Source organism: Anolis sagrei, chromosome 4, assembly GCF_037176765.1.
Source record: "Anolis sagrei isolate rAnoSag1 chromosome 4, rAnoSag1.mat, whole genome shotgun sequence".
Classification (NCBI taxonomy): domain Eukaryota; kingdom Metazoa; phylum Chordata; class Lepidosauria; order Squamata; family Dactyloidae; genus Anolis; species Anolis sagrei.
The window spans coordinates 168845254-168851253 of NC_090024.1; positions in this window are offsets into that span (position 1 = coordinate 168845254).

The window sequence follows — 6000 nt, forward strand, 5'->3', positions numbered from 1 at the left end:
CATAATGTATTCTCATATACTGCAAGATTAAGAAAACCCATGATCTGCTGTGTAAACTCTCTTGCGGGAAATAGACTCCAGTGGTGAAATCTAAGCATGATACAACAATAGTACTTTATTTTTAGAATGCTTCATTTTATACATTCAAATTCAAATTGTAGGTAGTATTGTGGTAGGGGATGAAGACATACTGTATTTATTTGAGTTTAATGCACCATCTATTCTAATGTGAACCTCAATATTCAATTTTCAAAACCTTGAAACTAAAAAAGTATTTGCTGTTGAATGTAATGTGCAGTGGCAAAAAGTGCACTTTTTGTAATTTGGCCAAAAAAAGGTGTGCAACGTAAAAGTGCTGGAACACTAAAAGTAAAAGTGCTAGAACTCCAAAGCTTCCAGTAATTGAAAGGAAAATTGGGGCACATCAATAACTTAAGATTTGGCTGGCATGCTGTGAAAAACCCGTATCTTTAGCAGCCAGAATGTGGGCCTAGCAAAGCCTGTCAGCCTGATCAGTAAAAATGTGGGCCTAGCAAAGCCCTGGTGGCCATCTTAGGATAGGGAAACAGGGAGACGCCATCTTAGGTCAGGTTTTCTTAGAGGGGGCATGTCCTAGTTCAGTAAGCAAAGAGTAGATGGCCAGGATTGGTTAGGAATAGGGGTGGAGCCTAATATTCAAATAGAGGATAAAAGTGTACTTTTTGAATTTGAGGCTTAGGGAAGACTGTAGATATGGAAAATTGGGAATAATTATGGAAATAGCTGGTTCTATAGAGATAACATATATAAAATCTTCTATAGAAGTTATATAACACTTGAATTATTGGCCAAAATTGATAAAACCAAAGGCGGGGGTGGGGGGGGGGATGTTGGAGATACAAAATAGAGAAAGGTACTTTCTTCCATGTTTGGTGGACCTGTAAGATGGCAATTTTTTTTTTGAAAACATGAGAAAAGAAACTAATAAAATGGTTTCTAAAAAGGTTAAGAAAAACCCAGAAATGTACCTATTGGGTATGTTTCAAGAGATAATTGGTAAAAAAAAATGTAGAGATTTGCCAATATAATTTTGTGGCAGCAAGAATTACAATAACAAAATCTTAAAAGGGGGGAAAAGAACTACTTATTAAGAAATGGAGAAGAAAATTAGTTGAGTATATTCAAATGGCCAAAATCTCCAATGGCATGGGAGGAAACAATGGAGAGTTTGCTAGAAAATTGAGACTTTTTTGGGGTATTTAAAAAAGAAAACAAAAATAGATTTTGAAATAATACCACAGGGAATTTATTAGCATAATAAACCAAATCATGCATTTTTGTCTCTGATTGAGCAACCACAACCTGCACTAGCATTACCTTTGTTCTAATACTTTCAGGGCATATAGTTCAGCTTTTGCATTCCCTTTTTAAACCCCAGCTACTCCTTGCCTCTCATTATGGATAGTTCTGCCTCCAACTCTGTAGTAAAAAACAAAAAAACCTCTATTATTGAGATGGCTTATCTTTCAATCACTATCTTTCCTGTATTCTGATCAAACCAAAGAAGAACATGGTTTCTATGCAGCACCTTGCAGTCAAAAGTAGCTTTATTTTGAGCTGCTCAACACTGAACCATCAAGGAGCCAGTATTGACTGGGTCATTATGTGGACATGACTTTCTTGTGTTTGGGCAGCAAGTGAAGGCAGCTGAGGCTGCAGGCATGTAGTATAGATATGTGGAGCCTCATCAACCAAGGACGAAGAGGACGATAATCCAAGCTATCATCCAAAATAGATAAGCAACATTTCCACATTTCTTATGAAAATATTACCTGCAAATGGGATCTGATAGTTCTTACTTTCAGAAAATGAACGAATGTCATCAATAATCCAGAAAAATATATATCCTGGAATAGGAGTTAATCATTACTCTGTGAAATAATTTATTAGAAATAACAGGAGGGGTACTTATACTTTTTACATTGGAAGAAAAGCTCATGGAGGAAAATAGCTGCAAATAACTAGTACATTACAAATCCCTTATCCGCAAATTTAAGATCAATGGTTTCAATAACCCATACTCCCAAAAACACAGCCATCACTCTCTGAAATATTTGTGGGCTTCTCTAGGTCTATAGTAGGCTTCTGACCAAGTGCAGCTGAAATATAGAGTTCACTTCTATTCACTGTTCCAAGTATCCACGACCAGTCATGGAATGTATCCCCACTATATGGGCATCATACTGAAGCTGCATTGAAATCATTTTCTGTTTGTCATTATAAAGATATAATTAAATCACATTACATTGAAAGGTCATTTCCACAGTTTTTGTAGTTCTGGAAGTTCTAAATGGTGAAGCAGGGATATCACATGGTTAAAATGCTAACTTGTATAATGTCCTTTCTTACTGCCTTCTGCTCTGATGTGAGTGTTAGAAAATTCTAGCATTCTTTCCTCACTACATATCTTGCAGAGCCCCTGGTGGCATAGTGGGTTAAAGCGCTGAGCGCTGAACTTGCTGACCAAAAGGTTGGCGGTTCGAATCCGAGGAGCAGGGTAAGTTTGGCTGTTAGGCCCAGCTTCTGACAACCTAACAGTTTGAAAACATGCAAATGTGAGATCAATAGGTACCGCTTGTGCAGGAAGGTAATGGCGCTTCATGTAGTCATGCTGGCCACATGACCTTGGAGGTGTCTATGGACAATGCTGGCACTTCATCTTAGAGATGGAGGTGAGCACCATCCCCTAGAATCAAACATGACTAGACTTAATGTCAAGGGGAAACCTTTTTTACATATCTTGCATGTCAAAACCTTCAGTTTATTTCTCTTATCTAAACTCTTCTCCACCTGATTGATTCCATGGATGCTTCTCTTGCTCCATTCCCTATCCAGCACTGTCTCCAGTATCGTGGACCCCAGGGATGCTTCTGTGTCATAGGTGGCTCTTGCAATTATGATGGAGCTACCAGTTCTCACTATCCTTTTAAATGCATGGTCATAAATGCCTTGCAGGTAGACAAGTCTTTTGGTCATATGAAGTCCCCCCTTCACAGACTTCTCTCCTATAGATATATTTTTCTGATAAGGAGCTTCCGGTGGTGCAATTGGTTAAAACCCTTGTGCCGGCAGGTCTGCTGACCAACAGGTTGGCGGTTCAAATCCAGGGAGTGGGGTGAGCTCCCATCTATCAACTCTAACTTCCCATGCAGGGACATGAGAGAAGCCTCCCACAGGGTGGTAAAAATCAAACATCTGGGTGTCCCCTGGGCAAAGTCCTTGCAGTTGGCCAATTCTCTCACACTAGAAGTGACTTGCAGTTTCTCAAGTTGCTCCTGACATGACAAAAAATATCTCTGATCCTTTTGAAGCTCCAGACTTGCTTCAGTCTTTCATCAAAAGGTGCTGAGTAAAAAAGTGAAGATTTACCATTATTTTAAAAAATGCAACTAAGAAGTAAAAAGGTTAAAAAGAAATGGAAATTACAATATTATCATGCAAGTATAACAGTAACCAACTATTTTGGACCTGAGAAACAACCTATTTCATTAAACACATTTGAAAGCAGAAACATGTTTTTTTTAGATTTGGCAGGAATGGATTAAGCTCTTTCCACTCTTTATTTAAAAAGGGGGATGATTCCTTTTTTGATAAGAGTTAAAAGACAGCACTCACACTGACACATGGATAAGTTGCCCTAAGTTTTTGGGGTTGGGGTTTGGACTATAATTTCTAGATTTATACACATACATCTGTATTTCATCTGCCCAAAGTAAGCCTGCAGGATATATATCTATTACATCTTTTGTATCCTTTTCTCTTTGCTTTTTTCCAGAACATTAAGCCTAGACCAGTCATACCACTAAAATTGTCAGTTACAGAAAGAGGTCTTTTCATCTTGTTGTAGGTCTAGCCATATATGAACACATGGAATTGATCTGGGGACAGGATATCTGCTCCTAGAACTTTCCATTAAAAATTGAATTTACAGATAGAAGATCCTGGCTCACTATATATAGTCATTTTTAGAGTGACATTTTTAAAATGTAGGTATCTTGCATGGGCATTCATATCCAAGAGAATTTCCAATTTACACTTGCTGCAGGTATAACTGGTGAAACATTGTGCATAATTGTGCAGCTGACCACTCTGAACCTGACTGCCCCTATCTCTCCATTTCCTCTTGCTCCCTTCTGTACAGAATCTCATTACTTCTCAGATTTTTCACTTATTACTTGAAAATTGCTTTCAAGACTGCTCAGCCTTTTCTGTGAAGTTTCTCAGAATTGACCCAATTGCCCCCAAGACTGCTCTAACATCAACCTCAGGCTCTCCTTAACAGCTTCCATTGCTGAACTGGTGACAGGGATTATATTTAGTTTGTGGTGGTGGTGAGAAGAGCTGAGGATGCTCTTGCCTCCTCCTCTTCCTTTTCTGCCATTGTTACCTCCTGCACCTCTGCTGCAAGACCTCTGTTTCTGCCCCTGCTGGTGCAGCTAGATTATGTTGCTAATGTAAGCCACAACACCTAGTGATACTATTTATTTATTTACGATACTTCTATCCCAACTTTCTCAAGCCTGAAGGAGACTCAAGGCAGCTTACAAATTGGCAGCAGTTCAATGCCATAACAATCCACCATATACCCTGTGCCCCCCCCTCCCCGATTGTGGAACACATTACCTGGAGAGCTTAGAAAAGCCCCTACCCTAGAAACCTTTTTTTAAAAAAAAAAACTTAAAACCTGTCTCTTCTGCTGCGCCTTTGGTGAGTAGGTGCACAACCTCATACTATTGCTCAGCCTCAACTTTCTGTCATTGGAGTACAGGTCCCGTCCCCTCCCCCCCCCCCCCCCCCCCGTGGGAAAGCTTGGTGCCATAATCCCTGTCTTAATGAGCTCCCCTCCGCAAATAACCTGCTCCTCCTTTTAACGCGTCTGAGTTTTTTAACCAGTTTTTTAATCATTTTATTCTGCACATGTGGCCCGCCCATTGTCACTGTGACTGTGTTTATTGTAATCTCATTTTGCTAATGTATTCATATGTTTTATGTAATTATGATGTTGTTGCTTGTTGCTTGTGTTTTGGTTTTATTTTGCTGTAATTTGTTGTGTGGGCCTGGCCTCATGTAAGCCGTCCCGAGTCCCTGTTGGGGGAGATGGTGGCGGGGTATAAATAAAGATTATTATTATTATTACAATTAAAACATTTAAAACAACATTATAAAATTAATATAAAATCAATACAATACAAAAACCATAAAAACCATATAATAACCAATGTCTTCCTGTTAATCTCATTTTCCAGTAGCATCGTCTAAGTTGTTCTATGTTTCAAACTTACATAATTATGTTGGTATATTGCACTGCATTTCCAAAGGCTTTTTCAAAGAGCCAGGTTTTTACTTTTTTTGGAAAGTTAGGAGGGAGGGGGGCCATCTAATATCCCTAGGGAGGCAGTTCCACAGTCAAGGGGCCACCACTGAGAAGGCCCTGTCCCTCGTTCCCGCTAAACATGCCTCTGAAGAAGGTAGAATCGAGAGCAGAGCCTCCCTAGATGATCTTAAATTCTTAGATGGTTGATAGGGAGAGATACATTCGGACAGGTAAGCACTACTTTTTTCAGTACTTTCTAGGCACCCAACTCCAGCTTTTTCATTGCCCTTTCCCATTCAAGTCACTCTTTTCTACTCTCTCTGGGTCCTTCTGCATCCAATTTTGTAGTGTAAACACAAGAACTCAAAGATTGTTTTTGAGAGGTCTTGTCCTTCACTCATGTTTCCTATTTTCTCATTATACTAGACCAGTGTAGTATAGTTCCTAGGCAGGATCTTGCAATTAAACCACTATTCTGAGCTAGCTGACATAATGCAACAGAGCATCCATGGGAGGTATGACATTCTTGAGGTTAGTGAAAGTTTGGGCAGCAAGTGAAGACAACTGAGGTTGAAGTCATTCAGGATAGATATGAAGTGTCACATGAACCAGGGAAGAAGAAAAACGGTTCTTATTCCAAGCCATTG